Raw genomic sequence first — 27,367 nt, forward strand, 5'->3', positions numbered from 1 at the left:
TTGAAGCTATTTTCTAGATCCTGAAGGCATGCTTTATTTTTTTTAATTCTTCATTGCTTTTGTCTCCTCAGACTGTGTATTTTCAAATAGCTTATCTTCAAGGGTTTCTTCTTCTGCTCAGTTCTGCTAATAAAAGACTCTGATGCTTCTTCATTATACCAAATGCATTTTTTCAGCTCCAGAACTTCTGCTTATTTTTAATTATTTCAATCTCTTTTTTCATTTTATCTGATAGAATTCTGAATTCCTTCTCTGTGTTATCTTGAATTTCTTTGAGTTTTCTCAAAACAGCTATTTTAAATTATCTGTGTGAGAGGTCATATATCTCTGTTTATTGATAATTGGTCTCTGGTGCCTTATTTATTTAATTTGGTGAGGCCATGTTTTTCTGGATGGTCAATACTTGTACATGTTTGTCTGTGTCTGGGCATTGAAGGGTTAGGTGTTTATTTTAATCTTCACAGTCTGGACTTGTTTGTTTCCATCCTTCTTGAGAAGGCTTTCTGGATATTGGAAAGAACTTGGGTGTTGTGATATAAGCTATATCTGCTTTAGGGGAAACCCCAAGCCCAGTAACACTGATTCTTTCAGACTCGAGGTGCCACCTTGATGGTCTTGGACAAGATGCAAGTGAGTTCTATGGATTACCAGGCAGAGAGTCTTGTTCTCTTCCCTTACTTTCTCCCAAGCAAATGGAGTTTCTGTCTTTGTTCTGAGCCACCTGAAGCTGGGTGTGGAGTAATACAAGCATGCCTGTGGCCACCACCACTAGGATTGTGCTGGGTTAGACCTGAACCCAGCACAGCACTGGTTCTTGCCCAAGGCATGCAACAACCACTTCCTAGCTACTCCCTATGTTTGCGCAGGGCCCTGTGGCTCTACAATCAGCAGATGGCAAAGCCAGCCAGGCCTGTGTCCTTCCCTTCAGGGTAATGAGCTCCCCCAGACCCTGGGGCATGTCTAGAGGTGCCATCCAGGAGCCAAAGATTCAAGTACAATACTTTAGATGTATACCTGGTGTTCTATTGTACTGCAGATGAGCTGGCACTCAAGCCACAAGATGCAGTCTTTCCCATTCTTTCCTCCCTTTTCTAAAGGCAGAGGAGCCTCATCTGTGGCCTCCACCACCACAGGTCCATGTGCAGTACTGCCAGCCTACCAACAATGTTCCTTTAACGCCCGAGGGCTCCTCAGTCAGCGTGTTGTGAATGCTGTCTGGCCTGGGACTCACATGCTTGAGAGCACTGGGCTCCTCTCTGGTCCAGGGCAGGTCCAGAAATGCCATCCAAGAACTAAGCCCTAGAATCAGGGACCCCAAAGGCCCACTTGGTACTCTACTCCAGTGGTCCCCAGCCTTTTTGGCACTAGGGATGTTTCATGGAACACATTTTTTTCACATACTGGTGGGGGTGGGGGATCATCAGGCATTAGATTCTCATAACAAGCACATAACCTGGATCCTTTGCATGTGAAGTTCACAACGGGGTTCACACTCCTATGAAAATCTAATTCCACCACTGATACGACAGGAGGTAGAGCTCAGGCAGCAATGCTCACTCACCAGCCGCTCACCTCCTGTCATGCGGCCCAGTTCTAGTCCTTGGCCCAAGAACTGGGGACCCCGGCTCTATCCCACTGTGGCCGAGCTGGTGCTTACGGTGCAAAACAAAGTCCCCTTTATTTTTCCTTCTGTTTTTCTCAAGCAGTAGGGGTTTTGCCCCATAGCCACCACAGCTGGAAATGTGCTGAGTCTCACCTGAAGCCACTAAGTCTGAGTCTTGCCTGAGCCCTCAATGTAGTACCTTAGTATTGCTGCTGGTTATTCAGGGTCCAAGGGCTCTTTAGCTAGGAGGTGATTAATGCCGCTAGAACTGGTTTCTTCTCTTCAAGGCAGCGGATTCCCTTCTGGCCAAGGATCGTGTCTAGGAAAGTCATTCAGTAGTTACGGCCTGAAAGAGGAGCCCCATGGCTCTTACTGGTGCCCTATCTTACTGTGGCTGATCTGGTATCCAGAATGCAAGATAAAGTCCTCCCCAATCTTCCCTCTTCTCTCAAGAGGTAGGAAGGGGTCTCTTTTGGAGCTATGAGCTGTATAGCCTGGGATTAGGGAAGATGGTGATGCCAGCACTCCCTCAGCCACTCTGGCTGGTATCTCAGCAGATCATGTGCCTCCCCCAGTCCTGTGACTCTAGACCCAGTTCAGTACAAGAATTCTCCTAGGTGTTGCAGTCCTTGTGGCCTAAATTACCTTTCAGGTTTATTTAGAGCCCCAGAGCACCTTTAGCCCATGGTGATGAGGCTTGTAGGAACTCAAGTTTCAACTGCTGGGATTGGCAATTCCCCTATGGCTAGAGCTAGTTTAAATGCTCCTTCCATGAGTATAAGTCAGCCAAGTTTGATCTGGCTTTCGTTTCCACTGTAACAGGACAGCACTACTCACAAATACTGCCATCTTCCTCCCTCAGCACACAGAAATGCTCCCCACACCACCCATGACTGCAGGGAGAAGGGGGAGGGGTGGCATTGGCAATTCAAGACTGTTTTTTTCTGCCTCTTCAGTGTCTTTTTCAGTGATATGAAGCTAAAGCCATGCACTGTGAGTGCCCAACTGACTTTTGGTTCTTATAGAGGTGTTTTTTGTGTGTAGATAGTTGTTAAATTGGTGTCCTTGCAGGGGGAATAATTGGTGGAGCCTTCTGTTCTGACATCTTGCTCCAACAAAAAAAAGATAAGGAATACTTAACTCATTCTGTGAAGCCAGCATAGAAAAAGACATTACAAGAATACTATTAACCAATATTTCTCAGGAATATCAATTTTAAAATCCTCAACAACATATCAGTTATTGAGTTCAACAATGTATAGAATGAATTATATACCACAATCAAGTGAGAATTATGCCAGATATGCAAAGGTGATTTGACATTTAAAAAACTAAGAATGTAATTCATCACATCAACAGGTTAGAAAACAAACAAACAAACAAAAACACATGAATCTATCAATAGATACAGAAAAAGTAGCAAAATCCAACACCCATTTGTGATTAAAAAAAATCTCAGTAAATGTTTAATACAGGGAAATATATAACTCAACTTGACTTAAAAATATGTACAAAACACCTACAGCTAACATCATACTTAATAGTGAGAAACTCAAATCTTTCTCACTAAGATTAGGAACAAGGTCATCTCACCACTGCCTTTCAACATCATACTGGAAGTCCTAGCTAATGCAATAAGAGAAGAAAAAAGAGTAAAACCTATTCAGATTAGAAAGGAAGAAATAAAACTCTGTTCACAGATGATATAATTATCTATATATAAAATTCAAGAGTCAACAAATTCTTCTGAAACTGGTAAGTGATTATAGCATTATTGCCAGACACAAGGTTAATATATAAAAGTCAATCACTCTCCCCTCTACCAGCAATAAACAAGTGGAATTTGAAATTAAAATCACACTATTACTTACATTAGCACTCAAATAAGATACTTAAGTACAAATCTAACAAAATATGTACAAGGTCTATCTGAGGAAAACTATAAAACTCTGATGAAAGAAATGAAAGAACTAAATAAACGGTGAGATGTTTTGTTTTTATGAACAAAAGACTCAATATTGTTAAGATGTCAGTTCTTTCAAACTTGGTCCATAGATTCAATGCAATTCCAGTCAAAATTCCAGCAAGTTATTTTTGTAGATATCACCAGACTGACTCTAAAGTTCATATGGAGAAGTAAATGACTCAGATAGCCAATACAGTATGTAAGAAGAAGAACAAAGTTGGAGTATTGATATTGCCTGACTCTAAGATTTACTATAAAGCTACAGTAATCAGAAAAATTTGGATCATCAAAAGAGAACACAGATCCCAGAAATAGACCTGTATAGTCAATTGATCTTTGACAAAGGAGCAAAGCCAACGCAATTGAAAAGAGAATCTTTTCAACAAATGGGGTTTGGAACAACTGGACACCCACATTCCAAAAAAAAAAAAAAAAAAAAGTGAACACAGACCTTGCATCCTTCACAAAAAATAACTCAAAATGGATCACAGACCTAAATGTAAAACACAAAACTGTCAACCTTTTAAGAGATAACATACATGTCCTTGGGTTTATCAATGACTTTTTAGATACAACACCAAAAGCACAATCCATGAAAGAAATAATTGATAAATTGGACTTCATTAAAACTACAAACTTTTGTTCTGCAAAAGATACTATGAAGAGAATCAAAAAGCCATAGACTGGGAGAAAATATTTGGAAAAGACATATCTATTAAAGCACTGTTATCCAAAATACACAAAGAACTCTTAAAATTCAAAAATAAGAAAACATCCAATTAAAAAGGGGGCCAAATATCTCAATAGGCACCACATGAAAGAAGATGTACACATGGGAAATAAGTACCTGAAAAGATGCTCCACATATGTCTTCAGGGAAATGCAAATTTAAAACAACAAGATACCACTATACTCCTTTCAGGATGGTCAAAATCCAGAATGAAAACAAACACCACTAACAGAAACAACAGGAACTCTCATTCAGTGCTGTTAAGAATGCAAAATAGTAAAGCTACTTTGGAAGACAGTACACCGGTTTCTTACAAAACTAAACTTACTCTTAGCATATGATTCACCTATTGTGCCACTCTCTCTTTTTGTTTTTTTCTCCTTGAGACAGAGTCTCACTCTGTCGCCTAGGCGGAGTGCAATGGCGCAATCTGGGCTCACTGCAACCTCCACCTCCCGGGTTCAAGCGATTCTCCCACCTCAGCCTCCCGAGTAGCTGGGATTACAGGCGCGTGCCACAACACCTGACTAATTTTTTGTACTTTTAGTAGAGACAGGCTTTCACCATGTTGGCCAGTCTGGTCTCAAACTCCTGACCTCGTGATCTGCCCACCTCTGCCTCCCAAAGTGCTGGGATTACAGGCATGATGTCCTCCTCTTTAATTTAGCTAGTGAAGCTGAAAAATTATATTCATACAAAAATTGCATACAGATGTTTATAGGAGTTTAATTCATAATTTCCAAAATTTCGAAGCAACTAAGATATCATTCAGTTGGCAAATGGGCAAACTGTGGTACACCCAGACAGTGGAATATTATTCAGCACTAAAAAGAAATGAGCTGAGTTGTCAAGCCATGAAAAGACACAGAGGACCATAAAATGCATGTTACTAAGGGAAAGAGACCAATGTGCAAAGGCTACATACTGTATAATTCCAACTATATGACATTCTAGGAAAGGTAAAACTATGGAGACCAAAAAAGATCAGTGATTGCCAGGGGTAGAGGGAGAGAGGAACAAATAGGCAGAGTACGGATGATTTTGAGGGCCATGAAAATACTCTGTATGATACTATAGTGGTGGGTACATGTCATTATGCCTTTGTCAAAATCCACAGGATGGTACAACACCAAGAATGCAGCCCAATGTAAACTATAGACTTTGGGTGATAATGATGTGTCATTGTAGGTTCATCAGTTATAACATGTACCACTCTGGTGGAGGAGAACGGCTGTGCATGTGTAGATGGAAGGATATATGAGATATCTCTGTACTTCCCTCTTAATTTTGCTGTGAACCTAAAACTGCTCAAAAATAGTCTTTTAAAAATTTGATGTAGTTTATGTTTTTGGACTATAAAAACTTAGACAAGCAACTTAAAACTTTATGGTAAAGCTTTTCCATTAGGAAAAAAAAACCTAATGGTATTTATCATCCACTACCATAGTGTTCCTGTGTAAATTAATTAGAAAGAAAACACTAATGAAAAATTAGAATGAGTTAAAAAAATGTTTGGAGCTCTTCAGAAGAAGGACTATGCTTTAAAACATCTGTAACATAGAACAAATATAACTTACAAGGATACTTTATACAGCGCTTTCAGGTATACTTCCTAAACATCACTGTCTTCCTTTAAAGTAAAATAATAACATGTTTTAAATGTATGCAATAGGGTTAAAATCAAATCTGTCATGCACCAAAAGGAATTTTGGGAGCTATAAGGAATGTATAAACATTCACTAATAAAATGTGCAATTTAAAAGAAATTACTATTCAATTATCTCCATGAGCTCATATTCATCAGCAAAATAACCTATTTATGATTGACATATCTCATGGTCTCTTCTGTTCATGTACTTTTGTCTATGAAAAGGAAATTATTCAGATTTGATTATTATATTCTAATAATTTATGAAGATAATAATGTGCCACTAAAAGGGTTCTAAAATCACTTTGGGAATAATCAAAATAGAAGAGAAAATGTCTTTGAAATAAATTATAAGAGAAATGAAAAGCAGTAGGGCAGTCAATAGCAGGAAAATGTTAGGTGCCAATGAGCCAACCTCTCAGCATTTACTTTTATTTTTCGAGCATTAAGACAAAACTCATCCATGGGAACCTCTAATGAGTTCCCCTTTTCTGACCAGAAAATAAAGAAATAAAGAAATGAAGCATTCCTGAGGTCAAACTGAGTTCTGATTTCTTCAGATTGCATTTTTGAATAAATCTTTAGATTCTCAACGAAGCCAACAATTCATAAAGTTTTGAAAGCCCAAACTAAGCTTGAAAAGATATCTGTGTTCTTTGATCACCACAAAATTTTGAAGAATTATGAACCTCAAATGATGCCCTGAGATCACAAAATTTAGCTGCTAACCTTCCCAACCAATTAGAATCTACACTAGCCTGAATTGCTTAGTGTTTGTATTATTTTTATGACCTCTGGAAAAACAGATGCAACAATTATTCATTCCTTAAGGTACCTTACTGCCTGAAATAAAAATTATATGTACAAAGATCATTAAAATAAATAACTCAAATATGTTGTTAAATATTATTTTTAAATGAGTAAATTTTTTTCCTAGTAAGACAGGCAGATGTCTGGCTCATATTAACATCATCATATGTTTAATAGTTTAATTGAGCATCTGGTGCATTTGCTGCCAGCCCTACATGGAGAGAGATTAAAGATGGACCACATCTGCAGTTAGTAATAGCCAATCAAAGCAGTCAGACTCTAAGAAAACAAAGATATTCGGCCACATTATATGCTGCTGGGTTGCTAGCCATAATTTGTGACAGGTCCAGAACACTCCAGGTATTCTAGATTTACCTAAGAAATAATACTAAACTTGAAGTGCTAAAACAAACCCAAAGGAATAAAATGAAATAGATTCCAATGGTGCCTTCTCATTCCATTTTTGTGACTCTTATAACTTTAGCTTCTTACAGGAGGATTCTATTTGTAATACAAAATAGAAGAAAAAATAAGGTTGAGAATTTTTAATCACATGAAATATTTCCCATTGAAGCCTATTGCTGTATCTCTTATAGAAAAAATGAGCTAGCACTAGAATGGTTTGATTTGTCAATTGATTGAAGAGGAAACTTTATCTGAATAAACCCTACATTTAATGATGACATGCAAGCAAAAAGCCCATGAGAGGGCAACAAAATCATAAAACAGTTAAAAAGAAAAAAAGACAATGCTTCTGACCAGCAGGTGGCGCTGCAATCCATCATTGTTAGCCAATTGGAAATCTAAGAATACTTGTACTATCCTGTTGACTGTAATTTCCTGTTTAGACTTTTCCTGATCCTTTTAACTTGGTGTGTTATGGCATGCTGTGCCCACTTGTTTTCATTCAGCATAGAACTCAAAGGAAATTGTTAGACCTGCAGGATTGATAGATTAACTCTGCTAACAATATCAACAATCAAAATTTGTAATAAACATATTATCAACCCTGTGAGTTATTAAATCAAGCCATTTAAATGGAAAATATCGATTTTACAGCTCATCAACAGAATCCCATTTGGACGGGTGAAATAGCAGCAATTTGTAGTAAAGTTAAGCTAAACGGGTTTCTAAAAGTCCTAGGAGCCTTGGACACAACAGACTTATCCATTAACTTCTTGGTCTATGGCTTAGCAACAATTTAACATATATAGAATGACATAATTAGCAGAAATGTAAAGAATATAGTAAGTCATTTGTTCCAAGGATGGAAATGATCTGGCTAGCATGTGTCTTATGCACCCTTTTGTGCCCAAGGCAGAAATCACTACCCAATTACAGTACTGTATTGTGCTGAGTCAATGCAAGGCTCTCAGCCTTTTCAATAGAGCTCTCAGTTCATATGAAACCCATTTTCCACCTCTGGGACTGATAAGAAAAGGCTCAGAGAAGTTAATTATTGTTCTAGGAACCCACTAAACATTTATAGAACCAGACACCAGATATTTCACCATCTAATAGATATTTATAGTTATTCTAGTTCAGTAACTTCTAGTTTTAGTTATTGAACTCGAATAACAATTTTATAATTTAAAATAATAATCTTTCTCCAATACTAAGAACTCACACAAACCCTTTACTTTATAAATCTAGCAGTACCTAGAATACAAAGAGGTTTAAAATATACTTGCCTAAGCACATAAAGTCAGTAACAGGCATGATTCAAGCCCATGTCTTCTGACTTTGTTTTCTTAGTATATTTTGGATTTCTACTTCAGAAACAGGATTTTTTTTGTTGTTTCTCCACTTATTAATTCTCATTTTTATAAAATCTTCATAGTTTCCATACGCATTTCAGAAATATGTCAGGTATTAAGTATCCTGGATGAACAAATATACATGGTCCTTCCCATCAAACAGCACGCAGTACAGCACTAACCAAGGAGACAGATTGGTGTGACTTTCATTCTGATAAGGGCTATGAAGAAAGAACTATGAGAAAAACAATAGAAGAACATATTTGGATTGGTCAGATAACATGTCTGAAGCCATTGGAAGAACACTGAAAAAATAAGAACCCACCAAAGGAAGGGCCAGGGTGTGTGTATTGGACAGGAGTCTGGAGATGAGGGCAGTACACCCAGGAAGAAGAAAATGTGTGACTCTCCTGAGCCACCATGTTTTCTCAGCACCATAAAGAAGATACTCATTTCTGGCATGAATCGTTTTTTAAATCATGTTGTGTCCTGCTCAGTGCATCATATCAAGTGTTTCATGCTATTGATATGTCTTATTATTGGGGATGTTTACCTTGGTCACTTCAGTCACTGTGTATTTGGTTACTGCACTTCAAATTTACTATTTTCTTCTCCGTAGTTGATAAGCATCCTAGGGGAGATACTTTGAAACTATATATATCCTCTTTCTCTTCAAACTTTTGCCCACTGATTTTAGCACACATTGGTGGATATTTATCTGCAATATTTATTACTATGGTGTCTGGCTAATGGTGATTCTCTATTTCCCTTTTCCTTCTACATTAATTGAAATTCTACCGTGAGGAAGAGCTATCTGTAGCTCCCATTTACTTATTCAATTATTCATTTATAGTAGTAAGGACTCATGGAAATTTGCTTGATTCTATGGGTAAAATTCAATACTATCAATATTTTCTGACTCGAATTGTTCCAATGTTGGCCATTAGTTCCTTCAGGTTTGTCTCTTGTGTTTCTCTGACAAACCTCTCTCTTTTGAACATTTGTCTTCTTTCTGGCACTATAAAGGGTTCCAAGCCTCACACTATATTTTCTTGTCCCAGCGCTGAAGTCAATCACTTCTCCTAGAAGCTCTGGTTCCTTTTATCGAGTAAGAAAAGTAATTCTTAACTCAGAGCACGTATTAGGTTCACCCCCTGGGCTTTTGAAAACACTCCAGGTCTACTGAATCTGAATTCCTGAAGAAGCCACTGAATATTTTAAAAGCCATAGAGGTAAGCATATAGTTTCATGGTTGAGACCTAGTGTTCTAAAAGGCAGGGACAGTATATGTACTATTTTTTATGACATGATAAAAATGAAGGTGGGAATGTCCATCAACTAACCCACTTACTACCACTAGTCCCTTGCAATAGCAAACCCCATAGATTTTCTTTCCCAGACTCTGAGCCTCTCACCCGGAACCAAAATCTGAGCAGAGAAGACTGGCCATAGTGGGACGCACATACTAAGAACTCAGAGGAAAAAATAGTTACTAATTAATAAATAAAGAGTGGAGAAGGAGGTGGAAGGTAAGGAAAAACTAAATCCTACAAGAGAGTAAGTTATTTGTGGGGAGGAAAAGAGAACACTTGAATACTGTGTAAAGAGAAGTGGGAAGGAGTAAAGGAAGTATAAAAGCTATCTTTTGGCCCTGAACCTGATCTTTTTTGATATCCTGTAGATCTGAGTTTTTAAAAATGGAATTCATGCTTAATTATTTCAATTATTTAACTATTGGTCAAACAAAAATGGGACTCAGCACATGATGCTACTGCAATTTCCTAGGGAGAATTTTCCTTTCTCCCTCTATAAAATTGCCATTTCACATCCTCTCTCACTTCGATTATTCTCTATCCTCCCATCCTCCATCACATGCCCTTTTTCTCATATTTCATTAAGGAAACAGAAGAAACCAGACAGGAAATTCCCTCTCCTCCTACCACCTAACTTGCAATCTCCCCAAAACTCTATTTCTACTTCTCTTTTTAACCTATTACTATAAGTGACGTTTCTTTATTCCTATCAAAATCCAACACATCCTCTCCCATTCCTAGCTGTTGCAAAGTCTCCTAACTCCTAATTGGTCAGTTCCCTGCCTTCAGACTCTCCACCTCCTTAATCAATCCTGCCAAATTAATCATCCAGTAAGATAATTCGCTTATTCATTCTACAGGTGTTTACTGAGGACTTTGGCACTATCAGGCACTGAGAATCCATATTCCAAAAAGGATATTAGCTATATTAAACAGTTCAGGCCTACTTTTGAAGACATATTGAGAGGTGACAGTGTGCTGGCAGTCCTCACAGCCCTCGCTTGCTCTCAGGGCCTCCTCTGCCTGGGCTCCCACTTTGGCGGCACTTGAGGAGCCCTTCAGCCCACCGCTTCACTGTGGGAGCCCCTTTCTGGGCTGGCCAAGGCAGGAGCTGGCTCCCTCAGCTTGCAGGGAGGTGTGGAGGGAGAGGCGCGAGCGGGAACTGGGGCTGCGCACGGCGCTTGCGGGCAAGCTGGAGTTCCGGGTGGGCGTGGGCTTGGCGGGCCCCCCCACTTGGAGCAGCTGGCCGGCCCTGCCGGCCCTGGGCAATGAGGGGCTTAGCACCCAGGCCAGCGGCTGCGGAGGGTGTACTGGGTCCCCCAGCAGTGCCGACCCACCAGCACTGCGCTCGATTTCTCACCGGACCTTAGCTGCCTTCCCGCGGGGCAGGGCTTGGGACCTGCAGCCCTCCATGCCTGAGCCTCCCACCCCCTCCATGGCTCCTGTGCGGCCCCAGCCTTCCCGTGGTTCTGTCAAAACAGACCACTCAGCTCTACCAATCAGCAAGACGTGGGTGGGGCCAGATAAGAGAATAAAAGCAGGCTGCCGGAGCCAGCAGTGGCTACCCGCTAGGGTCTCCTTCCACACCGTGGAAGCTTTGTTCTTTCACTCTTTGCGATAAATCTTGCTACTGCTCACTCTTTGGGTCCACACTGCTTTTATGAGCTGTAACACTCACCGCGAAGGTCTGCAGCTTCACTCCTGAAGCCAGCGAGACCACGAGCCCACCAGGAGGAAGGAACAACTCCAGACGCGCCACCTTAAGAACTGTAACACTCACTGTGAAGGTCTGCAGCTTCACTCCTGAGCCAGCGAGACCACGAACCCACCAGAAGGAAGAAACTCCGAACACATCCGAACATCAAAAGGAACAAACTCCGGACACGCCACCTTTAAGAACTGTAACACTCACCGCGAGGGTCTGCGGCTTCATTCTGGAAGTCAGTGAAACCAAGAATCCACCAATTCCGGACACAATATCTATAAATAAATAATTAAAATACCGTGCAATAAATACAACAATGGTAGATCAAAAAGTGGCATAGAATGAGAACTTTGCCCTCAACTACTGTAATCCAAGTCATATCATTTATTTGAATTAAATGCAACAGTTTCATAACTGGTCTTTGTCTTACGGTTGCCCCTACGGTTCTTCTTGTATGCAATAGGCAGAGTAATTTCTCAAAAATAAATTTAAACATTCAGTTGCTGTCATGGCCCTTTGGTAAGATATTACCACGTCTAACAGCAGCCATAGTGGAGGTGGCACTTAATCTATCCAGCCTCTTGCCACTCTTCCAACATATATTCCAGCCAAAGAGAATCCTTTTAATTCCTCACATACTTTATTTTTTACCTTAGTGTCTTTCAACATATAACATTCTCTTAGCAGGGAACACCTTCTGGATCATTTTTTCCACCTAACTTTTAACCCATGAGAGGTTATTTAGTGCAGGAAGCCTTCCCTAGTTCCCCTAAACTGCACTGGGTACCACCACTAAGTGGTCCCATAGGATCATATACTTAATCGTCTAGCTATTAAATTTATTATAACTGTATGTCAATCGCCAAGCTGGCTTTCTCAGTAGAAGTTTTAAGAAGGCACAGGCTATCTTGCTCACCGATGCTGCCTTAGTTTATTTCTCAGGATTTGGTACATAGTTGTTGCTTGGCAAATATTTGTCTCCTGAATAAATGATCAAGATTGTTCAGTACTTGCTGATGGTGGGAGAATGGGTAAACATTTTCTAGGAATTTTGTAGATAAAGCCAGAAGGTTTTCAGAGCAAAGGGACTTGCAAGTGCAAAGCACAGAAGCTTGAAATAACAGCATGTGTTCAATGAGCAGCAAAGAGGGAGCTACGGCAGAGAGGTTGGGGCATCGGGCTGGGAAAAAGAAGGACCAGATCAGGGATGGTTTCTATGACCTATCAAGTGATTTACACTTTAGGATGTATCTTAAAGAAAGTCACTGAAGGGTTTAAACCCCTCTAATACTGCCAGTGGAGAAAAGACAGTGAACCAATTTGGGCTACAATATCCCTCCCCCAACATCCAAACCTGGAGATGGACCAGAAAAACAGAAAGATTAATGGATCTTAGGGTGATTCTCAGCATCTTCCCAACAAAAACACTTAAAAACCCTTAGGGGTCTTGGGTGGGAAGCAATAAAAATCTTCTGAATTTCCTGGAGAAGGACAGAGGAAACAGGATGGGGCGGAGTGGGTGGGCAGAGGGAGAGCATTCTGTCTGTATGCTCTTCCCACATTGTCCTGTCCCGATTACTGACAGGATGATTGGCCACTAAAGCAGCATTCTCAGCACAGCACCTGTTAGATACTGCAGGATCCAAGCAAGTATCCAAAAGCATGGAGGAAGCAGCCAATATCATAAAGAACAAGCATCTGAGTGTCCCTTATCCCCACCCCTTGAAAAATCCATAGGCAATTGCAACATGAATGGTAATGCCTGGATAATGAAGAGGACTGGAGCAAGAAATCCTGGTAAGTTCCTTTGGAGCGAGGAATGATGGACAGTGCAGAGGAGAAGAGAGGGAAGATGTGAACCCAGAAAGGCCCATCCGTAAAATGTCCTCACCTCACATCCCTTAACTCTCCCGGAGGAGCAGAAACCAGGGCCCAGGCTTTTATCCTTCCCTCAAGGTTACCATTCTTGGCAAAAAGTGACTGACAGGTTTGGCAGGACACTACAAAAGCAGAACTTTAACAAATGGAACAAAAAGAGTAAGAATATAAAATGACCAAATGCTTTCAGAGAGATGGGAAAAATATGAGCAAAATGAAGCAGGAAGATGAAGTATGAAAACAATCAACTGGCAACAGTGGGCTTGAGAAATACAGTCGCCAAAATAAATAACCCAATGGATGTGTTTAAAAAAATTGATAGACCTAAAGAATGATTTCAGAAGCTGGAATGTCACGGCAAGAAACTCTTCAAATAGAAATGGGCAAAAGCTAAAGAGAGGAAAGAATGGAGATAAGATATATGAGGATGAAAATAAAAGTGTTAAGAAAGACTAAACAAGATAATTTGAATAATAAAAATGAATTCCCCAGAATTAGAAAAAAAATTAAAAACCTTAGATTGGAAATAATGTAATGTTTTTAATATCCCCTAGAAAATAGAGCTTGAGACAAACCTTACAGGTTAAAGATCTTTTAGAAACTGCAATTCTAGGGTGGCAAGAATGAGAGAAAAGGAAAGTAAAGAAAGGACGGAGGGAAAGCAAGTACAGGTGGTGTGTTTCCAAGTTCTCTACAGCTTCGAACACACAGAAAACCGCAGCTGGAGGCTTAGTTATATTTATTATATTCCAGACAGGCAAGTGTCTTCAGGGTTAGGAAATGAGAAGGGTTTGTCTGCCAGCTTCTGCTTTCCTGTGCCTCCTTGGTCAGTTTGCCTCTAGTTCAGCTAGATCCCAAACCCATGGACTTCCCCTGAGCTTGAGTGGTGGGAAAAGCCCTAGGTATGGGGATGGAAACAAGTATGAAAGTAAAGGAATAATGGAATTACTGAAGTGTTTTGTTCTCTAGATGAAAGATGACCAATGGAAAAATAAACACAACTAAAACTTAGGCACCAAACTGAGCAAGAGGGTAGGTGGTAGTGACCTGAAGGAAGTGAAAATTTGCTCAGATTATTTTCTTATTCAGGAGATAGACAGATATTGATAAGCATTAGTGATTAATAAGAAAAAGAAAACAGCACAAGTTTAAGTCTGATAATTTGATTTGTTTAGGGAAATGAGTAAGGGAAACAAAACAAATAGGACTTGTGGAAAATCAACTTCTCTAAATAAGATGGCAAAGTTAAGTTTCCAAAGCAGCAATTTCAATAAATATGAATCTATAAAAGTAATTAAATAAGATTCAGAAGCACTCAAGTGGGAAAGAGAAAAGGATGATGAATAAGTTGTCTATGAGAAATATATTTCACCTAGAAGAATACAAGAGAGTCTGAAAACAAAAAAAAACCTGGAAGTTAATTTATCCAATTATTTGCTTCTCTCATATGTACTCAACAGGTATTTATTTTACACTATGGGTTAGAATTCAATACTATGCTGGGGACTCAAGCACCCAACAGATCATCCCCTTATTTACAATTTCTTTTCTCAGAATATTTTAGAATTTTTTTCAAAATTAGCAAATAACGTGTTGAAAACAATATTACAGGGACCTGATGCTACAGAAACCTAATGTATATCATGTGGGGACCAAATGTTCAAATGAAATTGGAATAAACTCAGCTGGGCAGAAAACAGTTTTACTCATTCTTTGCCAGGCATCCGTTTTTCTGTCCCCTAAAGGCAAATTAAAAATGAGAAATAATAATAACAACAATAATAATCTTTTTTACCCCTCAAAAGCACATTAAAATGACTAATCATCATCATTATGGCTAACATTTGTTAACTGCAAACTCTTAATATGTGCCAGGTGTTATTCAAAGTGTTTTAACACGTATTAACTCGTTTACTCTGCACAGTAACCCTAGGAGACAGATACTGCTATTCTCCCAATTTTATAGATAAAGAAGACAAGGCACTCAGGCATTAATGTCACAAAGCTAGTAAGTAAAGGAAGTGTGACTGGAATATAAACAGGCTCCAGAGCTCACACTCTTAACCACCATGACATATTGCTGCTGTCAATGAATTTACAAATACTGCTTTCACTCTCATCTAGTGTAAAAAGCCTGTAGCCCTCACGAAGCGTGGCTGTTTTTTCTTCCACAGGTGTTGTTCATGGTGTCTAGAAGTGGTGTAGGTGCTCTTCATGCTTCTCATTTTTGCTTTCAAACAATTGACACTCTCTTCTCTAAAAACCCAGTTTTGAAGTCTACACCACCTGTCACATTGCTTTGTGGCAGTCAACTACAAACTCTAGGGTCATCCTCCCTTTCACTGAAGATCTGGATCTGAATAACCGTCTTTCTTTTCAGTGCTTCCCCTGCCATGGGTTTTAGTGGTTTCAGTGTCCTCATAGGTAAGCCTTCCAATTCCATGACCTCCCAGTTCAGTTATCCCCAACTCCTCCATTGACCCTGACCCTATCATATCTCAGCCCCTCTCCCCATGGTTACATTGTAGGTCATACATACGCAGATTACCAATAACTGTGCCTTCTCCATAATCTTCCTTTCAAGAAATTTCCTCTTTGCCTACAACCTCTTATCTTTCCAGGACACTGGACTCCAGACTCCAGTTCCTCTTCAACCCCATTGGGACATAATTTATTTTGGCTGACCACCTATCCCTACCTCTTGTTTCCTTTGTGTTTTAATTTTCTCTTACCAATGTGGGATTACATGGTTTATCAATATAAATACTTCTTTATACTCACCCAGAAAACTCCTGTTTCAGTCTTGTTTATTGTACTCACTTGGCAAAACTACAACCCTGGCAAAATCAGTCATCTTGTTATCCACTTCATTTATTCTGAACTTGTACCCAACACAGTTGACTGTGGCTAATGAAAAACACAGAATCATGCTAACTAGCATAAACTCAATTTCATGACCACTAACCTCCTGTGGTCAAGATCCAATAACTTTCCCTTTTTCCTAGAGTGGTTATGTTCTTCCCTCAGACCTCTAACACGTTCCCCTGCCTGGCTTTCTATTTCATGGAGATAAAAGAAATACAAAAATAATCTGAAAAGGAGTTCCACATCTCTTGAAACCCTACTGAATCTGTACCCCCATGCTCGGTTTTCTCACTTGTTACCCATCCACAGGTAACAGGAACCTGCTTGGATCACGCCTAATCTATAGGAACCTGCTTGGGTCATCCCTAATCTACAGCCAACCCCCGCCCCTTTTTTTTGCAGTGGACCCAAACTCTTCTACCACATTCCAGGACATCTAGAAATTTCTTTTCTCCTATCTCAACAATTTCTTCCTTTTTGCTGAGTCATTCCCAGGACCATACAAATGTACTTTAATAGCTCCTATCAAAAGGCATAAATAGATTTTTTAAGAATCCTCCTCCTCCAACTCTACATCCTCTTCCACCTTCCACCCCTTTCTCTGCTCCCAAATAAAGCAAATCCTCTGGACAGAGTTATTCTTTTTCTCTCTGCTTCTCTCGCTCCCTCTTGTAACTCCTAGGTCAGTCTTTCATCCTTACCTCTCCAGTGAATCTGCTCTTGTCCAACGGTGTCTGCTCCATTGCGAGATGCCACAGAGTGGCCCATTCTGTCCTTCTGCTTGTATTTGCTGGGTAACTCCTCCCTTCTAGAAACATTTTCTTCAGTTGAAACCTAAACACCACAGCTCTCCTGTCTGCTTCCTACCTCGCCAACCACAGTCTCTGTTTTGCTGATACATCCTAATCCCTCCTACTTTTAGACCACAGCTTCTCAATTCTGGCTGCACATAAGAATCACCTGGCAAGTTTTTAAACTACAATAGTGCCCAGGCCTCAACATATTAAATCAGAATCTCTGACTAATTAAAGCAGAATCGCTGAGGGTGAGTTGAAAGGCTTGGTCAATTTTGTTAATGACTCCCAGGTGATTCTAATGTGCCGTCAGGCTGATAATTCCTGGCAACACTGGTGTGTCTGTATAAAATAGCACCTCCTTAGCCTACACTCCCTGTTACCTGTGTTAGCTTTATATACGTGTTTGTTTCCAGTTTTCTCAGATACAATACAAGCTTCTTAAGGGCAGGGTCTCCGTCTAAGCCTGGAATGGTTCCTGGCATGTCGTAGACACTCAGTAATCATGTATTGAGTAAATGAGTCCAGCTCAAGATTCTGGCCGTAGCTTACGTGGCGTTATCGTAGTAATAAAATGTCAAAGGACCAGACAAGTCTTTTGGAAACAATATGTACCCCCAGAAACCTTTACCCTTGTCCCTTTTGTTAGGAACATCTCTCAGATTTGTGTGGGGAGATGAAATTGGGACAGACTAAAAATGATATTGCAATATTGTGGCTTAAAATAAATCATTGTGAGATTTGCATTCTTTGAGTGAGTCGTGCTTAGGCTGGAACACTTTCTGCCTGCAATTCGATACTCTGTTTCTTTCCTAAATTTCCTGAGACCCTAAAGGGTCACAGCTCCTGTGAGACAAGTCCTGATATTGCTACCAAAATATTTCTCAAATAAGTGCACTCAAACAACATAGTGCAGTGTAAAAATGAGATAAAAATATACTTACTAGTAAAAATAAGTCTCACTGAAAACAAATTTAGGCCCTATAGCTAAAAATTTTAAATTACGAGATTTTCCCTCATCAATTAATGAAATGAAGCTAGGCTTCTTAAAAAACTTTATAATCCTCTGAGGCAAACATAAAAGGCCTTCTGCTAGAGTCAGATCTGAGTCCCTTAGGGGCCAAAGCTTTGCATGGTCTAGCCCTGGGAGAGGAAGAAACTAGTTGTAATTAGTGACTATTATTCACTACACCTGGCTCAACCAAGGTCCCACACATACACAGAGAGTTAAATGTTGATTGCTGGAATTTGATACCTCCTATCTATACAGAAGCAATTAAATGACCATCTACAATAACACTTTTAACAAGAAGTTTCAGTTAATTTATTTACAACATTTCTTTAAACATTGCCTCTAGGGTTTTTCTTTATGGTCTGTGCTTTAAAATATTCTAATTATTTATTAAAACAGTTTCAAGTTCTTAAATATAAGCAATGGAATCACTATTGATGGCAGCAGTGGCCCGTCTGAAGCAGCCGCTGCGGGGACTCCAGCTGCAGCAGGGGAGGCACCGCCAGGTCTGCGCACTCCATGGAACTGGTGGGAACAAGAAACAGGTGGAAGCCTCACCCCCATTTTGAGTTGGCAGGGTGGGAGCCCCAGCTCCCTGACGCAGCTGCAGCTGCCCAGCCATGGCTGCTGACTGAGGCATCCCTGCACTCTCAGGGACCCCGGAAGCTCCTGTTTCCCCGCAGGATCAAAAGTACCTGCTCCCGCTGCCTGGCGTTTCCCCACACACAGTGCCCGCTTTTTCCTTGTTTCTTTCCCTGTCCTCTCTTCCTGGATGGGTAATCACGCTTCTATAACCACATGACACTTCCCTCGGCTGCATCCCCCAAACTGCGAAGGGTTTAATTTCCCCAAACCTTAAACTGTCTGCCAGTCTCTTGAGGAGGGACAACTTCTTTGTCTGTTTCCCCTTCACAGGACTCCAGGTTGATAGGGCTAAGGGCTCAGAGGAAGGGAACCCAGAAACTTGACATGCCGACAAAAGGGTGAAAGTTCTTAGGAGATTTATTGGGGGGAAGATGGCAGATAGGAGTCAAGACTACCTTGCAGCTCCCACTTGGGGGAGAGAGCAGCGTGTTGAGACTCACATCATGAGCTTTTGCTCCAAGAACTACCACAGCAACATACCAGGAAAGCTGAGAGAATCTATAAACCCTTTGAAGGAACTGGATCACTGCTGCAGGCTCCCTGAGATGCTAAAAAACCGTGAGTCAACTTGCTTTCTCAGCGGGGAGGCTGGTAGTTTGGGCACGTTCTCAGCCCTGGCCACCAGCTGCCTGGAAGTAGGCTCAGTGTTGTTGGGGGAGCACAGTAGGGGTGAGACCAGCCTTTAGGACTGTGGGCTGCATGGGTGTAGGGTGAGATCTGTGACTGCTGGCTTTCCCCCACTTCCCTGGTGACCTGTATGACTTAGCAGAGGCAGCCATACTCCACGTGGGAACATAACTCCACCGGCCTAGGAACCACACCACCATCCCCCACAGCAGCTGCAGCAAGCCCCATCCAAGGATAGTCTGAGCTCAGACATGTCTATCCCTGCTCCCACCTGGTGATCTTTTTCTACCTGCCCTAGTTGCCAAAGACAAAGGACATAATCTCTTGGGAGCTCTATGGCCCTGCCCACTGCCTGAGAAACCTGAATACATAACCAGGCGACCCGAGGGCATGTTTGCTTCCTCCCTATAAGAGCCGATGTGCTTTTGAGAGTGCCACCTTCTGGCTGGAGGCCAAACAACACAAAATCAGTGCACTAAGCAAAAACACAACCAAGGACCCTCACAGAGTCCATTTCACTCCCCTGCTACCTCCACTGGAGCAGGTGCTGGTGTCCATGGCTGAAAGATCTGAAAGCAGATCACATCACTGGACCCTTGCAGACACTCCCCAGTACAAGCCCAGAGTCCAGTAGCTTCTTCTGGGTGGCCAGACCCAGAAGAGCAAAAACAATTACCACAGTTTGGCTCTCTGGAAGCCCCATCCCTAAGGGAATGAGGAGAACATCACATCAAGGGAACACCATGTGGGACAAAAGAATCTAAACAGGAGCTCTTCAGTGCCATATCTTCCCTCTGACATAGTCTACCCAAATGAGAAGGAACTAGAATAACAATTCTGGTAATATGACAAAACAAGTTTCTTTAGCACCCCCAAAGATCACAGCAGCTCACCAGCAATGAATCCAAACCAAGATGAAATCTCTGAATTGCCAGAAAAAGAATTCAGAAGGTAAATTATTAAGCTAATCAAGGAGGCACCAGAGGAAAGTGAACTTCAACTTAAAGAAATAAAAAACATGGGCTGGGCATGGTGGCTCAAGCCTGTAATCCCAGCACTTTGCAAGGCCAAGGCAAGTAGATCATGAGATCAAGAGATAGAGATCATCCTGGCCAGTATGGTGAGATCCCATCTCTACTAAAAATACAAAACTTAGCTGGGCATGGTGGCACGGGCCTCTAGTCCTAGCTACTTGGGAGGCTGAGGCAAGAGAATGGCTTGAACTTGGGAAGCAGAGCTTACAGTGAGCTGAGATAGCGCACTGCACTCCAGCCTGGCGACAGAGTGAGACTATCTCCAAAAAAAATAAATAAATAAGGAAAGAAAGAAAACACATAATGCAGGATATGAAAGAAAAATTCCTCAGTGAAATAACAAATAAAAAACAATCACAACTTCTGGAAATCAAGAACACACTTAGAGAAATGCAAAATGCACTGGAAAGTCTCAGCAATAGAATCTAACAAGCAGAAGAAAGAACTTTAGAGCTTGAATACAAGGCTTTTGAATTAACCCATCAAATTAATCCATCAAAGACAAAGAAAAAAGAATTTAAAAAAATGAACCAAGCCTCCAAGAAGTTTGGGACTATGTTAAGCATCTAAACCTAAGAATGATTGGTGTTCCCAAGGAAGAAGAGAAATTTAAAAGTCTGGAAAACATATTTGAGGGAATAATAGAGGAAAACTTCCCCAGCCTTGCTGGTGATCTAGACATCCAAATACAAGCAGCTTGAAGAACAATTGGGAAATTCATCACAAAAAGTTCATTGCCTAGGCACGTAGTCATCAGGTTATATAAAGTCAAGACAAAGGAAAGAATCTTAACAGCTGTAAGGCAAAAGGATCAGGTAACCTATAAAGGAAAACCTATAAGATTAACAGCAGATTTCTCAGCAGAACCCTACAAGCTAGAAGGGATTGGGGTCCTATCTTTAGCCTCCTTAAACAAAACAATTATCAGCCAAGAATTTTGTATCCAGCAAAACTAAGCTTCATAAATTTAGGAAAGATAACATCTTTTCCAGACAAACAAATGCTGAGAGAATTCACTACTACTAAGCCAGCACTACAAGAACTGCTAAAAGAGCTCTAAATATTGAAACAAATCCTTGAAACACAGCAAAATAGACTCTACTTAAAGAATAAATCTCACAGGATGTATAAAACAATAACACAATGAAAAAAAGGTATTCAGGCAATAAATAGCACGACAAATAGAATAGTACCTCACATCCCAATATTAACATTGAATTTAAATGGCCTAAATGCTCCACTTAAAAGATACAGAATGGCAGACTGGATAATAATTCACCAACCAAGTTTCTGCTGTCTTCAGGAGACTCAGTTAACACATAAAGACTCACATAAACCTAAGGTAAAGGGGTGGAAAAAGATATTCCATACAAAAAGATATTCCACACCAAAAGCAAGCAGGAGTAGCTATTCATATGTCAAACAAGCTGTAGAGCAGCAGGAATAAAAAAAGACAAAGAAGGACATTATATAATGATAAAAGGTCTAGTCTACAGGAAAATATCACAATCCTAAATATATATGCACCTAACACCGGAGCTCCAAAATTTGTAAAACAATTATTACAAGACATAAGAAATGAGATCGGTGCCAACACAATAATAGTGGGAGACTTCAGTACTCCACTGACAGGTCATCAAGACTGAAAGTAAACTGTGAGACAATGGACTTAAACTATATCCTAGAACAAATGGACTTAACAGATATTTACAGAACATTCTACCCAACAACTGCAGAATATACATTCTATTCATTAGCACACAGAATATTCTCCAAGATAGACCACATGATAAGGCACAAAACAAGTCTCAGTAAATTTAAGAAAATCAAAATGATATCAAGTACTCTCTCAGACTACAATGGAATAAAATTGGAAATTAACTCCAAACAAAACCCTCAAAACCATGCAAATATATAGAAATTAAATAACCTGCACCTGAATGATCATTGGGTCAACAATGAAACGAAGTTTTAAAAATTATTTGAACTGAGCAATAATAGTGACACAACCCATCAAAACCTCAGCAATAGTGGTGCTAAGAGGAAAATTCATAACATTAAATGCCTACATCAGAAAGTTTGAAAGAGCAAATTAGGGTCACACCTCACAGAACGAGAGAAACAAGGACATTCCAAACCCAAACCCAACAGAAGAAAAGTAATAACAAAGATCAGAGCACAGAATTAAATGAAACTGAAACAACAACAACAACAATACAAAAGATAAATGTAACAAAAAGCTGGTTCTTTGAAAAGATAAATAAAACAATAGACCTTTAGCGAGATTAAACAAGAAGAGAGAAGATCCGAATAAGCTCAATTAGAAATGAAATAGGATATACTGATACAACAGAAATACAAAATATTATTCAAGACTACTATGAACATCTTTATGGACATAAACTAGAAAACCTAAATGAGATGGATAGATTCCTGGAAATATACAACCCTCCCAGATTATACCAGGAAGATACAGAACTCCGAACAGCCAATAACCAGCAGCCAGATTGAAATGGGAACTAAAAAATTGCCAATAAAAAAGTCCAGGACCAGATGAATTTACTGCTGAATTCTATCAGACATTCAAGGAAGAATTGGTACCAATCCTACTGACACTATTCGACAGGAGAGAGAAAGAAGGAATCCTTCCTAAACCATTCTATGAAGCCAGTATTACCCTAATACCAAAACCAGGGAAGGACATAACAAGAAAAGAAAACTACAGACCAATATCCCTGATGAACATAGATGCAAAAATCCTCAACAAAATACTAGCTAGCCAAATCCAAAAGTATATCAAAAAGAATCCATAATTATCAAGTGGGTTTCATACCAGGGATGCTGGAATGGTTTAACATCTGCAAGTCAGTAAATGTGACACACCACATAAACAGAATTAAAAACAAAAATCATGTGATCATCTCAATAGACACAGAAATAACATTTGACAAAATCTAGCATCCATTTATGATTAAAACCCTCAGCAAAATCGGCATAGAAGCGACATACCTTAAGGTAATAAAACCCATCTATGACAAACCCACAGCCATCATTATACTGAATGGGGAAAAGTTGAAAGCATTCCCTTTGAGAACTGGAACAAGACAAAAATGCCCACTTTCACCACTTCTATTCAACATAGTACTGGAAGTCCTAGTCAAAGCAATCAGACAAGAGAAAGAAATCAAGAGCATCCAAATTGGTAAAGAGAAAGTCAAACCGTCGCTATTTGCTGATTATATGATTGTATACCTAGAAAGCTCTAAAGACTCATCCAAAAAGCTCCTAGAACTGGTAGATGAATTCAGCAAAGTTTCAGGATACAAAATTAATGCACAGAAATCAGTAGCTCTGCTATACACCAACAGCAACCAAGCTGAGAATCAAATCAAGAACTCAACCCCTTTTACAATAGCAAAAAATAAAATACTTAAGAATATACCTAACCAAGTAGGTGAAAGATTTCTAAGAGGAAAACTACAAAACACTGCTGAAAGAAATCATAAACAACACAAACAAATGGAAACACATGCCATGCTTGTGGATGGGTAGAATCAATATTGTGAAAATGACCATACTGCCAAAGCAATCTACAAATTCAACGCAATTCCCATCAATATACCACCATTATTCCTCATGTAACCAGAAAAAAAAAATCCTAGAATTCATATGGAACCAAAAAAGCCGGCATAGCCAAAGCAAGACCAAGCAAAAAGAACAAATCTGGAGGCATCACATTACCCAACTTCAAACTATAAGGCCAAAGTCACCAAAACAGCATGGTACTTGTATAAAAATAGGCACATAGGCTGGGTGCAGTGGCTCACACCTGTAATCCTAGCACTTTGGGAGGCTGAGGTGGGTGGATCATTTGAGGCTAGGAGTTTGATACCAGCCTGGCCAATGGGGTGAAACCTTGTCTCTACTAAAAATATAAAAAGTAGCCGGGTATGGTGGGGCACACCTGTAATCCCAGCTACTCAGGAGGTGGAGGCACAAGAATAGCTTGAACCCAGGAGGCAGAGGTTGCAGTGAGCTGAGATTGTGCCACTGCACTCCAACCTTGGCAACGGAGCAAGTCGTTGCCTCAAAATTAATTAATTAACTATTTTTTTAAAAAATAGGCACATAGACCAAATGGAACAGAATAGAGAACCCAGAAATGAAGCCAACTGATCCTTGACAAAGCAAACAAAAACATTAAGTGGGGAAAGGGCACCCTATTCAACAAATGGTGCTAGGATAATTGCCAAGCCACATGTAGGAGAATGAAACTCGATCCTCATCCTCTTACATTATACAAAAATCAACTCAAGATGGATCAAACACTTCAATGTAAGAACTGAAACCATAAAGATTCTAGAAGATGACATTGAAAAAATCATTTTAGACGTTGGGTTAGGCAAAGACTTCATGACCAAGAACCCCAAAGCAAATGCAACGAAAACAAAGATAAATAGATGAGACTCAGTTAAACTAAAAAGCTTCACAGCAAAAGAAATAATCAGCAGAGTTAACAGACAACCCACTGAGTGGAGGAAAATCTTCACAGAGTGGAGGAAAATCTTCACAGAGTGGAGGAAAATCTTCACAATCTACACATCCGACAAAGGATTAATATTCAGAATCTACAAAGAATTCAAACAAATCAGCAAGAAATTAAAAAAAAGTCACATCAGTGGGATAAGGACATGATAGACAATTCTCAAAAGAAGACATACAAATGGCCAACGAACATGAAAAAATGCTCAACATCACTAATTATTAGGGAAATGCAACGAAAACCACAATGTGATACCACCTTACTCCTGCAAGAATAGCCATGATCAAAAAATCAAAAAATTGTAGATGTTGGTGTGGATGCAGTGAAAAGAGAACACTTTTACACTGTTGGTGGGAATGTAACCTATTACAACCACTATGGAAAACAGCGTGGAGTTTCCTTAATGAACTAAAAGTAGATCTAACATTTGATCCAACAATCCTACTCGGTATCTACCCAGAGAAAAAGAAGTCATTATACACAAAACAGACTTGCACACGCATGTTTATAGCAGCACAATTTGCAACTGCAAAAATGTGGAACCAGCTCAAATGCCCATCAATCAATGAGTGGATAAAGAAAATGTGGTATATATATCATGGAATATTACTCAGCCATAAAACAATGGCATTTGCAGCTAGCTGGATGGAATTAGAGATTGTTATTCTAAGTGTAGTAACTCGTGAATGGAAAACCAAACATTGCATGTTCTCCCTCATAAGTGGGAGCTAAGTAGTGAGGATGCAAAGGCATAAGAATGATACAATGGACTTTGGAGCTTGAGGGAAGGGGTGGGAGTTGGGTGAGGGATAAAAGACTACACAATGAGTACACTGTACACTGCTTGGGTGATGGGTACACTAAAAACTAAGAAATCACCACTAAAGAATTTATTCATGTAAACAAACACCACCTGTTCCCCCCAAAACCTATTAATATAAATAATAAATTTAAATAAATAAAATGCCTCACAAAAAATAAATAATTTTTTTAACTTTTCTTACTAGTCAGACTTCTGGTTTCTCTCCCTCTGTGCAAACTGGTTGTAGGAATGGTAAAAATTACTGTAGTCTCTGCCCCTCCATTAGTTCAAAAACCGGAAGTATTGGCCATTTGGCATGGCTAAGGTTGGGTAATAAGAGAACTAAAAGGACTTATTTTAAAAGGAGTGCTATGGTTAAAAGCCAGCTTAATTAAAAGTGGATAGCCAAGCTCTAGGTATATTTCAAAAGCCTTTATGTCTTTTCTCTTTGTGGATCTTGTTTTTCTGAAAAAAAGTTTTTTTCTTCTCAGTCGACTGAATTATTTTTCTCCATTTTATCTTGGCTCTCTTAATGCACACATGAGAAGCCCTAAGATAACTTCTGACGTCCAGGGACTCCTTGGGAAAAACAAAGGAGGTGGCCAGGTGCAGTGGCTCATGCCTGTAGTCCCAGCACGTTGGGCGGTTGAGACAGGTGGATGACCTGAGGTCAGGAGTTTGAGACCAGCCTGGCCAACATGGTGAAACCTTGTCTCTACCAAAAATACAAAAGTTAGCCAGGCATGGTGGTTTGCACCTGTAATTCTTACTGCTAGGAGGGCTGAGGTGGGAGGATCACTTGTACCTAGGAGGTGAAGGTTGCAGTGAGCTGAGATCGCGCCACTGCACTCCAGCCTGGGTGACAGAGAGTGACTCCATCTCAAAAGCAAAAATAAAAACAAAAACAAAACAAAAAGCAAACGACAACAACAACAACAAAAAAGGAGGTGAAACTAAACTAAACTAAACTACTGAAAGAAAACAGACTGAAAAGCTAAGGCTTCCCTCTTCATGAGTAAAGGCTTTGCCTTCTTTGAAAATTTTTGAGTCATCATTTTGGCTAAATAAATGACTTACGGTAATCTGGAATTCTATTTCATAATATCAAGTGTTCTAAACCTTTAATATATTTGATAGGCTTCCCAAAATGAAATTTCAAATTCAATTTTTTTTTTTTTTTTTTTTTACTGGTAACTTTGGGATGCTACAGAGCGCCCCTGAAACATCCAGAAGACAGGTAAACAGGATTATTTGATGTGCTTAGTTACATGGGATTGTCAAAATAAAAATAAGGCTTAATCTTTTTCAGTTATATTTTTGTGAATAATATTAATATATGTTCCAAAATTGTATGAGATTTCTAAATTTTAATGCCTGAGTATATGTTATCAATCATAACTAGGGTTATTATGTTATTGTAAACCACAGAAATAACCAAATTTCTTTGTCAATCAGGTTTTTGACTGTGACTACCCTAAAACATTTTGCCATTCACAGACAATTGTTGCCTTGTTTTGATCCTCTTCTAAAGATAGTTTATAATCAGCTATAGGACTTTGACAGGTGCTTATTAGTTGTTTTTAAGTTTTTGTCTGCATTTTAGACTAACCCTGCTTATTCCTGTGACCAACCAGT

The sequence above is a fragment of the Hylobates moloch genome, unplaced genomic scaffold (assembly GCF_009828535.3).
Source record: "Hylobates moloch isolate HMO894 unplaced genomic scaffold, HMol_V3 SCAFFOLD_1, whole genome shotgun sequence".
NCBI lineage: Eukaryota > Metazoa > Chordata > Mammalia > Primates > Hylobatidae > Hylobates > Hylobates moloch.